The sequence below is a fragment of the Corapipo altera genome, unplaced genomic scaffold (genome assembly GCF_003945725.1).
Source record: "Corapipo altera isolate COAL_440 unplaced genomic scaffold, ASM394572v1 0, whole genome shotgun sequence".
Taxonomy (NCBI): Eukaryota; Metazoa; Chordata; class Aves; order Passeriformes; family Pipridae; genus Corapipo; species Corapipo altera.
In genome coordinates this window covers 83,049,902-83,062,271 of record NW_020884872.1, presented here as the reverse complement: position 1 = coordinate 83,062,271, position 12,370 = coordinate 83,049,902, and the positions used below count along the sequence as shown (strand labels likewise).

The following is a 12,370-nucleotide window of genomic DNA, read 5'->3' as shown; positions in this document are numbered from 1 at the left end:
TACACCCCTATGAGGACCTTGGCTCTGTTTTTATGAGGACACCACAGGAAAAGCCTTGCCCAACATCTTTCTGCAATGCTGAAAGGAGCAATGAAACCAGCAAATGCATGGAGCCTATGATTCCTTCTTGATTTAGAAATGCGGTCATCTCTTTACCTGTGGTAGAGGGGTAGGTTAAATGCAGACAGGGACTGTAAGAGGTAGCTCTCCTTCACTTTTTTCATCCTGTGGACAGGGGAGTGCTTTCTCCAGTGTTGGGAATGGAAAGAGCAGACACCCTGACATACACCTGAACTTCTGGCACTGCTCTCAAGCTCCTAGGCAGCAAGGAGTCCAGCTGACTTCTGAAACACAGCTCTCTGGAGTTTTTCTAGTATGTCCTGTCAGCCTGGTGGGATTATCCTGTGTGTGATGCTTTGCTTTTTGGTTGGTATGAGGCCTTGGGGTGGAGGGAACATTGTAAGGTCCATACTGCAAGAATTTTCTGTGTGACAGTGAGTGCAGCTTTGTGCAGTTGAGAATGGAAGGGTTAATCCTCCACGTGATACAATTGTAAAGGGAAGAAAGAAACCTCAGCTGGGAGGTTTGTGCTGAGATTAGCAGTGTTGATGACTGTGAATCTGCAGTGGTTTTGCAAACAGATCTCTGTCAGCTCAGGGCGATATTTCTGCTACGAGGTTGTCCTCCCCCATTCACAGGAGAGACAAAGTGCGGTCCCTGCTCTGGGATCTCCAAAGGCTCTTTTAAATCAGAAGGCGGTAAATCCGTCTACTTCATTTTTACAAAAATATATGACACTTCTGTCCAAATAAATGCCAGATCAAGTGATCTTATTGCTTTTTTTGCTTAACTAAGGCAAAAGGAGCAAGGCTTCTCTTTTGCAGTGTGACATACCTGATTATTGCTCTTCATGCTCATTCTTGTTTTCATACTTGTTTCTCCTGAGTTCTCAATCTCTCACTTAGATCCTCTTCTCTTCTAGGTAATCACCTCCTTGCCTGCGGAAGAACTGCTGAACACAGACTGCAAAGAACCTTCTTTGCTGAGTGTGCTATGAAATCAAGTCCTACTGGAAGCTGGAAGTCAGCATAGGTACCCAAAAATATGGGATGTGTGTGTGATGTGTTAAAATATTTAAGCAGTCAGGCTTGCTTTTACAATCCTCTGACTACCCCTTACCTAGTAGGAAGTATTTGTTAATCATTGGCATTAAAAACTAAAATCTGTGAAATCCAGCACATGCCCTCATTGTAGGAAGATCATAATGAAATTTTTAACCAGTTTGATACATACTTATTGAGCAAGAGTCTGTCTAGAAAAACATGCATATTGCAGATTACGGGCTTTCTCACTAGTTTTGCAATATATTTCATTTATGTTCTCCAGGATGACATTCACTTCAGTGTTTCTCCTTCGCTTATTTTGCAGTAGCTGGTTTTGTTCTGAGTTTTGTTTTTAAGGAAGCATGAAAAAACAAAATCAGAAGCCATGTACATGTGCTATCAACACTAGATCAATTTCTTCTTTACTGGTCATCTATAGTTTAGCTGGCTGTTATCTTTCAGTTGAGGCTTTGGGGTTGTGCCCGTGCAGAGAGCTCGCTACATGTGGGGAAGGTAGAGCCACAAAGTTAAGGTCTAACTGGTTTCATGAGGTACAAAGTAAAGAAAAACAGGAAATTCCGTAAGGGGAGAACAAGTAAGACCAGCATTTTGTTTTTAGACATAGCCCTCAAAGAAGTTTGAAGAGTGATTATTAACATCTTGACAGAATCTGGAGGCTCGATATGCCTGGATACCTCATTACCTAAAAAGACACTTGGGACTAATAACAGGTGGGAAAAGAAAGGAAAAAGGTATAACTTAGGGTTCTGACAGATCTCACCGGTGTTAATGTTGCTATCTCAGCTAGCTGGCAGCTACCCACACTTAGAACAGGCTTGCTAGACCACAGCCTGGCATATGAGCTCAGGCTGAGGCTGGAGGGGCAGGGGTGGTTACCCATGGCATAAAGTTTGCCACAGGCATCTGGGAAAGTGGCTGTAGGTCCATGCTCATGAGCATGAACCATAGTGCTCTGATAATCCAACTGTATATTAAAACTTGCAATTTCTCATCCTTTGGGAATAGCTTTAAGCTTCCAGACAGATGTGAACCCAAGCATGTTTCCATGTATTTAATGTTCAGTATAACTCTCCTTCTCAAGAAGGGGGTGCATTGCTATGCCATGCTATGCATTTTTCTCCCTGAAATATTATGTAGCACTAAAATGCCAAAGTGATACTGAATGATACTAATGATACTTGATATCTGAATTCCTGAGTTTTCCTGGCACATTACTGAGCAGCCCTTGAGAAGCACACTGATATTTATGAGAGCAGAGAATTCCCTCTGGCTCCAGCTGAAGAGATATTCTCCCTGCCTGATCTGAGTTGAGCACTCCTGTTGCTCCCTCCCTTGCAAGGAAAGCCTGGCACATGAAACACAAAAACAGAGTACAGTGCCAAATATTGTTCCCAAACCTCAGCCAAAGCAGAGTACATGGGGCTTTAAATACCATCCTGTGGTCATGCAGAGAGCTGCTACTGAAAGGGACTAAGCAGCAATTAATCCATTGACACCCACTTATTTTGTGTTCTTGGCTGGCAAGAAGCAGCTGTAGTACCCACCAGCCTGGCTGGACAAAGTCTATTAGGTTAACATGACGTTAACATTCACTTTCTGTGTGGGCAGAAGCACAGGGGCTTGGAATCACTCATTAACAGAGAGTAAAAGATCTCACTATAAGGACTAAGCTTGAAAGCTTTTTCTTTTTTCTTTTTGCATGCAGAAAAAAATAATTCTGAAGTAATCTTAATTTTAAGAACTTCTGAATTGATTTTGTGCAATCTTGCAAAATGGTTTTCTACTCAAATGAATTTTGGCAGGATGTTTGATAGAATACAACCCAGAAATGAAGCATATAAAGAAGAATCTGGGCTATTTATATTAGAATAGCTGAACTCTTTCAAGTAGTACATGAAAGCACATAATTAACCTCTTTCCTGAATTGTTATTTCTCTTCCTAGAGATTCCCCTTCATGAAAGTTAACATGGATGATTGTTTTGATAGTGTGTTTTTTCATTTATTTTATAGATAAAAATAGTACTACAAAGTAAAACTCCCTTGGTCTGGATGTTCCTATGCTTTTTTCATTCACCAGTACAGAAAGAATATGAAACCCCAATACACTGAGATTTTACATTCCTATTGCTCAATAGCAGAAGCAAAAGACAACATGGCAACTGGTGCAAACAATTAGGTGTGAAGTTTCCTGTTGCTGCCCCGCTTACTGCCATCTCATTTTGGGACGAGTCGGAGGGCTGCGTGGTTGTACAGTTCATGGATCTTGCTGATAAAGTCTCAGTGTCCTGTTTGCTACTGGATCTTTGTCTCATGGATCTTGAATCATATCACATTTATGGGTCTTGCTGACTTTTAGGGTACGAAGAACATGGTCCCAGGATACAACTGGGAAAGATTGTTTTCCGTTAAAATATGGGTTGGAAAAGACCTTCAATATAATCTAGTTTCAACCCTCCTGCTGTGGACAGGGACATCTTTCAATGGACCAGATTGCTCAGAGCTCCATCCAGTCTACCCTTGAACACTTTCAGGGGCATCCACAACTTCTCTGGGTAACTGGTTCCAGTGCCTCACCACCCACACAGTGAAAAATTTCTTCCTAATGCCTAATCTAAACCTATTTTCTTTCAACTTGAATCCATTCCTCCTTTTTGTGTCACTAAAAAGTGTAGTGTAAAAAGTCCCTCTCCATCTTTCTTGTGGGTTCTCTTCAGGTACTGGCAAGCTGCAACTAGGTCAGCCTGGAGCTTTCTCTTTTTCAGGCTGAACAGCCCCAATTCTGTCAGCTTTTCCTTATAGAAGAGGTGCTCTATCCCACTAATGATCTTGATGACCCTCCTCTGGACTCGTTCCAACTGGTCGATGTCCATCCTGTGCTGGGGACATGATTGGTTTTATCTCAAAAAATTAAAATGAACATATGTTTTTCTAAAGAATGAGCTGCCAGCCAAGACCTTAATGACAAAATGATCTAGTTTCCTGATAAAATGTGCAGTGATGAAGCACAGAGACAGTCATTTATGTTTTGAAAAACAAGTTGGAGTAACAACCTCAGGGGATTTCATCTTCCTTTGAAGTGCTCATGCAATTCTCATTCACAATAGTGAAAGCTACGCACACCTGGCACGTGTTTAGCAGAGCACAGCTTCTATGGCAACTTCATATGTAGTGAAGTCACCTAATTTGTTTGGATGGAGGAAGTGCATGTGGGAGTCCGGCTAAGCCAAAAAATCCACACGTGACTTTGTACCACTAATATATTAACATGCAAGTTCACCATATGGGGAGCTGGGCATTGCTTTAACATTTTGATTCATCAAGGGGAAAACTAGACATATTCTTGTAGATGGTCCCAAACAGGGAAAAATGGTAGAGGAATGTGATCTCCACCTGTTACTTGAGAGCCAAAGTCTTCCTCAAAGATGTATATTTATCAAAAGCATAGTGATGTGGCTGCAGCCCAATCCATTACCTTCCCCTCGCAGAGACAATACCCAGCATTTATTGTGAGAGTCAAAGGACCAAACTGCATGAATTCACAGCATTTCCACTAGCCAGCTCTGTTCAATACTGTTCATAGATTTTCCTGACCTGTTGCCTATTGTTTTTCCAGCAGCATCCATCTGTTTTCTGACTGTGATAGTGTAAAAGATAATGAAATTTATTTATTCACTAGTGCTTCATGGATATATACAAGCCTAGCTGCAAATAAAATGTTTCTTGGAACCCAACAACTGGCTTCATATGCTGATGATAATTGTGGTATAATAACAGAAACCAGAAAAAGGAGCAAGTGGTAAGTTTTAAGTAGTAAATACAGAGCAGAACTCTATGAAAGTAGCTTTGCAAAATGAGGGTTTAGTAATGAACCGGGAAAAGAGGAAAGACAACTGTAACCAGAGAGCAAACATAATAAATACGCTAGTATTTCTTTTTCAGATAGTTTTGTACATTTTGTCAAAAAAAAAAAAGTGAGGCACGCTTCATACAAACCCTTCATTTATGATTAAAAGATCTAATTACATAAACTCTTCCTCCTCAAGTTAAATGACTTCAAAGTAGGCAAAGACACTAAGCTAACTAACAGCCAGGTTTCAGAAAAGATCTCTGAGCATCTGTGCTGAGGCATTCAAACCACAGCTTGTGGTTTAAGTCAGTCACAATGCCTTGTGACTGACTTAAGGAGGATGATTAACTCTTGATTCATGGTTCTGGGAACAACAGTCAGCAACCACTTCCTCTGGAACAGTGCTGTTCACTGTGCAGCGCAGTTCACTGCCTTTGAGAAGAAAGTGCCTCTTACATGATTTCACAGAAATATTGCAAGTGCTTTCTACTGCCTCTTGCACTGGTTTTGCTCATGCACTCAGACTGAAGAGTTTCTTATGCTTATCACAAGACACAAAACTTGTGTAACACTGCTGGCAGCTGTTTGTGTGTTTGCTCTAGGGAATTTGCTGCCTTTAATTTTGATGAACATCCATTAGCTAATTGGGGAGATGATATTTATACTTTATTTTTTTTTGCCAGTGTATTATTAACAACATGATAAATGCCAATTATGTGCTTAAATGAGGTATGTAGATTTGTTGAATAAAGTGCCATAAGAAGGTTAAAAATTCACTGTAGTACAAGACAAGTAAAAGAACTTATGAAAAATGAGGGAATAACCAAATCTGAAGGAACCAAGAGCCATGACCCAAGAAGTAAGAACAGGAGGACATTATAAATCAAATTACAAAACCAAAGAACGACTTTACTTGAACTTCTTGCTCATTAGCTCAGTAAAATACCCGCTGATAGGCTGATTGCCCCTTACTCATGTAACCTCCTTCCCCTTAGACAATGCATAGTAAAATCGTTGTCCACAATATCTTTATCTTTAAACTGAGACAAGAGAACAAAAAGCCAATGACTGTAACTTTAGGTTATTATATATACAGGAGATGCTGAAGGTGTGTTACCTTTGTGGATTGATCACCTAGCACCCATCTTTGCACAGATATTAAATAAGCTCAAATGTCTCAACTCTGTGTGTGGTTTGTCATCTTGCACAGTGTGTGAAAGAACCCATATTTGGGAATACAGGTTTGTAAAGTACATTCCTATCCTTCGTCAGTGCAGAAGAAACCATCAGACAGGAAATCAGATCCCAGATCCTAGAATTCAGAGATCGTTACTGAGCGTATTCAACATGTGACCAACTTGAGTGCCTAAATGAAACTGTCGGTACTGCTTAATCAATCATGTATTACTAACTCATCTTCACATTGTTTGGATTCGTCTTTCTCTGTAGCAGATGTTTCACAGGGGCAGCTAGTTGGAATTGTCCAAAGGAAACCCAGAAGGAGAGAAAGTTAACCAGCTATTGATCCTATTACCACTGGACCAGTCAGGAAAACATTTCACACAGTCATACTTCTGCTGAGTCAACCTGAAAGCTCGTTTGGATGATTTTTAAATTTTTTTAATAATTCAGTCTGTGGAAGACGTGGTAACACCATGATTTTAGTCATGTGGTGGAAAGAAACCACTCATAACCTACTGATACAAAATTAGTCTAGCAGTATTTTATGAGGAAATGTAAATCAAAACAGTTTAATCACTTTGCAAACTAGGCTGTGCCGGTTATCTGATGGTAGGCATCTTAGAGCTATCTTCACATGACTGCAATTCAGAGGAGGAGGAACAGAAAAGTGACACACAGTGAAAGAATAAGAGAAGTCCTAATCACAGGTTTTAAGGTCAGGTTTTAAGTGATCTTATTGTTTGCTCATGTTTCTTTTTTTACCAGTTTCCATCACGTGTTTTTTTCTACTCTAAATCTTGCTCTAAAAAGGGCAAAGTGTAGATAAAATCTAATCTTCTGATGTCAGACAGCTTCATGACTTTGCGTCAGATCTTGTCTCGTTTCTGAAGATTATCGTACCTTTGATTCTCCCCAGAGGCCCAGTAAACCCTCTTGTTGTTGACTTTTAAAAATAGTTCTCCCCACTTGCTTCATTTATCTTTAGTCCAGTGCCTTGAAGTTGGTAATATTTAATAGATACATTTCAAACCTTGCACATTCAGAACTAAAAAACCCAACCAACCCAAACCAAAGAAAAAGTCACTGAAAATTAAACTCCATCACTCTCAAAAACAACAAAAATTATTTAAAAAGTAAACATTCTTTTTGTGTTAACAGTGTAAAACATATCATTAAAAAAAGTTGCAAAGTTTATTGACCTGTTTTTTTCTAAACACTTCAGGTACAGGTGTTTCAGAGTTCAATTTAGCATGAAAAGAGTTTGCAGTTCTTGCTGAATTTCTAACTCACTCAACCAGAATAGTATCTATCTATTGATGACATAGTCTCACCTAGTATTTGTAGCAGAGGATACCAGATGAGACTAGAAGAGGGTACCAGATGAGAATGGTCTTAGCAGAACCTCACCCTGCACAAACCATATCTTCCTGTTCATTTTGGGATTGTGGAATGGCCAGATCAAGGAAACAACTAATGGTTGTGATCCACAGGAACTCGTGGATCTGTTCCTGTCTCTCCTCCAAATTTTGCCTGTCGTTGCTTCAGATTCACAGCTGTGAGAGAAGGGAATAATCATCTTTTGTGATACTCTGAAGCTATGTCTCAGAAATTAATTAATTTACAAGTAATATGCTTGGATCCAAAAATCTTTTGTTTAAAGTATGAAATTTTTATTCCTTTCAAATAAAAACCTTTAAAATGAGCTGGAAATGGACCAGTATATGGACATATATGTCTATAGGAAATATCCACAAATCCTGAATAGGAATTTTTATGTGATGTTTTTCAAGGAGAAGTACATATTTACCTTCCAGTTCTGTGTGTTTTGCATTCATATGTTGTGGCCCAAAGATAAGTGTTGTTCATATTTGCCCAACTGTCCTAAAGATAGATGCACAGATACTACCATAAAGAAAAACCCCAGCCAACACCTTCAGTCCCAAAACCTTTTTGTTTATCTGCGCTGAAAGACATGGAGAATATGAGGGTTCCTGTTTCAGGTTCTTTCTCACGCAGGTTTGAACTAGACTTATTTTGCTTTTAGCTTTACATCTCACCTCTGATTTTCTTCAATTTACAGGTTGAACATGTTGGTTTATTGTCTGAGAGATCTTGCAGTGCCAAAGAAAAGAGGCCCCTTTGCTCAAATGTGAAAACTGTGTCATAATAATCATTGGGAGATGAACTGTGTTTTAGGCAGAGTTTGCAAATGCTTTACTTGGGAAACTGGATAACTTGGAATTTCATTTGAAGGCTCTTCCAAAATGCTGGACTGGAAAAGAGAGAAAATTCTGTGACTTTTGGTGTAAGAAACTTGATTGAAAATACTTTTTGCCTTTATATTGTATTCCTTCATCTGGCCTGCATTTATGCATTTCTTTTGTCACTCAGAAGTACAGTTGTATAGAGTTTATCATAGCAATGGAGGGGAAAACTCTGCACGAGGCATTTTTTATCCAGAATGGCTACCATATTATTACTGTAACTGATGGATTAATTTCAGTGGAGTAATTTTGTTTTTGAAATACAATTCCTCTCTTTAAATAAGGTATTATGAGGGTTCCACTATGGATGAAGTACAAGTGCTTAAGATTCAGACCTATTATTCCTGCAAAGCAAAGAATTTGAGAAAGATTTTAGGAGGATCTTTCAAACTTGGAACAGTAATCAAATCTAGATCACAGAATCATTTAACCTGAAAAACTGGTGAATGAAAAATTACCTCTAATTAATATATGCAAGGATGAAGATGAATAATCAGTCCTGAATACACTTAGGACTGAATTCATTGCACCCGAGGTCACGTATATAAAAAGTATGTGTCAATGTATGCTCCATTCAGAAGACTAGTCAATGTCTCTTAAGACACTGGTTAAAGGATGGGATGAAAGTAAATTAGAGTTGTCTTTTTTTCTTTATTACCTGTGAAGAATTTACAGGAGTCACCTTGATTTAGCCTATTTGGATGACTTATTTATGAGTATTTAAATTTAAGTGAAATGAGTATTACCTGCGCTATAGGTCATTCAATCTGTTAAGTGTCAAGGAGATACAATAGTATAGCACGCAGAAATCTGCCTCCAGAATACTCTTTGTCAAAAAAAAACCAACAAAAAAGAACAAAAAAGATACCGTGAAAATTAATCCTCAAAACTGACTGTTCCTCAATAAAAATGTTCCGGGTGAGATGGGCAAGCTGATGACCAGGTCCTGGCCTGAGGCTTAGTTAGCTAAACAGACCATGAAAAACTACCAGAGTGACAACTAGAAGAAGATGACAATACTCATGGGTAACACTGTGAAGGATGGCCAAATTTTGCAGGTGTTTAAGGGGGAATTGTATGAGAAACAGCCAAACCCACTGACACCTGTACGTGGTTACTGGGGACCTCTGGGAACTGAGGTGGTAAGGTCTAGGAAACCCTTTAGTGATGCTTGGTATGGCTGAAATGATTGAGATAACAGCATCAGAAATACCTAGTTTGGGTGTAAAGATAGCAAAAGTGAGACCAAGAGGGAAAAGTAACATAGAGAGTTGTTTATTTGGGAGGACATGGAGCTAGAAAAAGAGAGGTGAAGATGGGCTGGGAAAGAACAAGCTTGAGAAAATGGGGGAGAAGGGAGAATAAAAGAAGTTTGTTATGTGTCAGCAACTGGCTGGTTAACAACTTGGGCCAAACCCTGTGCCCCATCTTGCAGGCTACCCTATCTTCTTGTTAAAATCTGTTTCAATTTTCGGAGTGAGCATACTTGCAATTCTGTATGTAAGATGATCACCAGCTTCACTAACTGGTGAATAGGAAAAGGGGTGTCGTGCAATTCTAAAGGAAGTGAAGATGTGAACCTAAATAAAAGGAAGAGGTGAGACATCTAAGAGTTATAAACTGCTGTTAGAGTGCAGCTTCTAGTGCATATGAACTTTATATTGCAATGGGGGTGTTGGGGAGGGACCAGGGAGCTTCGTTTCCAAAACCTTGTTTTCTGGAATTGAGTAGGCACTGACTCCATTTTGGGTTCCCTAAGAAATAGTTTAATACAACCTCTGTTAACTGAAAATTCAATTTTTAATTCAGCCTATTCTTCAAAGTCCAGCTGTGCTTCTAAGAAGATTTGTTTTTTCGGGAAGGTCAGAAGTTTCTCCTACTTGGACCAATTCTGATCCAACAAATAACTTCTGTAAGTCACTGGGATGTAGGAAATCGACTACTCTACAAAATAATTGGGTTCCCATGACAATAAAAAAGACACTGGATGCAAAACAAAGTATTTTAAAGAATGAAAGGATCCCAGTCTGAGATTAAATGCTTTTTTATACAAGTTCAGCAACCGTGCTCATTTAATTTATTTTCTTTTTTTTCTGGAATATTCAATTTTAAGTCTGACTTTGAGAGAGCTAAAGAAAAGCACAGAGGAAGACATGAAAGACCACAGACAAATCTTATAAGGACACAGTGCTTCTATCCCAAGTCAGTTGTTTTCCAGGACTTTGGTTTCTTAAAGAAGAAAGCCTATTGCTAAAGCAAATGACATCAATATGATTACATATCAACTATTTATTCTCCAAAGGTTTATTTCATCAAATGTCCTAAATATACCTGTTTCAAAAGTGCAGAAATAAACTATTTAGCATTAATTGAAGGGACTATTGAATACAGAAATGGGTTTTTTTATCACCACTGTTATCTAAAAGTGATGCCTTACTAACTTCTATTTTAGGACTTTAAGGATTATTCCAGCATCACCTTCATGATGAGAGGTGGAATTAGTTCTACATGCAGTGAGGTTATACCTTTCACAGGCTCCCTATGCCCTTGAACTCTTCAGAGAAAAAGCAGGACTTTTGGGTCATTCATTACTGGCTTGAGAAATTTATTTCTCAGTCTTGAGGAGATGACCCACTGTGACTGAACTCTAAGCATTGACTCTAACTCGTTATTGGGTCCAACTTTTGACATATAAAATACATTGCAGAGCAATGTGTTTCCAGCATACAGGCCAGATTTACTTCCCTGTAAGACTGATTTCAGAGACTTGACATAAAGCCTTGTAAGGATGCTCTTAATTCACATCAGTGGTTATAGTACTAATATGGGACATAGATGTTCAAAATGCTCCAGCTGTCTTTGACAGGTATTTTTGTGGAAGTTTACAGCTAATATACCACTGAGTAAAACAAATATCAACAGCAATCTCTTACATTTAATTGAATTTATAAAAACAAAATAATCTCTTATGTGTCAAGTCCACAGACCATGTGGATACTGATATGTTCCAGTGGGAGGAAGAAATGCAAGGCACTTTTTCCTGGTGCTTATCTCAGCTGTAGACAAATATTTTTAAATTTTCTCTTCAGATCCTGCTTCCATATACCCTCAGTTTGAAAGGAAAACACACAATTGCAATCAAGTGAATTCAGGTCACCTCGAGGGGTAGGTATCTTGTCAAGAAATCAGGAAATGTGCATAAATATGAAAAACAATGACAATTTGTGAAAACTGTAATGGGTCTATGACAGCTCAAGGAAATGAATCTCACTCTTTTGCAAATATTCTTAAACTGCTTGCTGACGTATTCAGTTTTGAAATGTCATGGCACACAGCAAGATACCAGAAGCTGTAAAACGTAAACCACTGATAATTGTGGGTAGGATTTCAGCTTTGGAGGAGGTTTTTCTAATCTAAGTAGCCTAACTTAAGCACATCTCTTTATTCAGTGAATTATGGCAGATCTGATACTCAATGCATACTTAGAGTTCTCAACAACTTAAAAGTGAGACTAAAAAGAACATCTGCATATTATTGACAAGTTCACACTCCTTAGGAGCTTTAATTTTAATGTGTCTCAGTTACCAGTTTTCTCCTGGGGCTAACCCAGTTTGTCTAACTGGACTAACCTGTTTGATGTGTTGAATAAATGGACACCTTGGAGAGACTGTCTTATACCACAGATATCTAAAATCAGTGAATCCCACCTGTGGTGTGCATGGTAGCTGGAATCAGAACCACTTCTATAATTTCCTGAAAAATTTAAAATATAAGGTGAAAAACATGCAGACAGACGGGGAAAATGCAATGTGCCAATGAGATCAATGTATTACACCTAAACGGATGCAAAATACAGAGGTGACCTTTAGCAAAATACTTGCCACATTTCTGGTGATTTACAGAGAATTGGTAGTAACACTTAATTAGACTTCTAAAGTTCATGGCAAAATAT

The 12,370-nt window shown here is 38.7% G+C and overlaps 1 long non-coding RNA gene across 1 annotated transcript; it reads left to right on the top strand.

Moving 5' to 3' along the window:
• Positions 1-275: 275 nt before the first annotated feature.
• On the top strand, positions 276-8,295 carry LOC113952508. Its single transcript, XR_003529579.1, has 4 exons — positions 276-373; positions 983-1,092; positions 7,006-7,077; positions 8,235-8,295. It is a non-coding gene; the product is annotated as an uncharacterized LOC113952508 (long non-coding RNA).
• Positions 8,296-12,370: the final 4,075 nt, after the last annotated feature.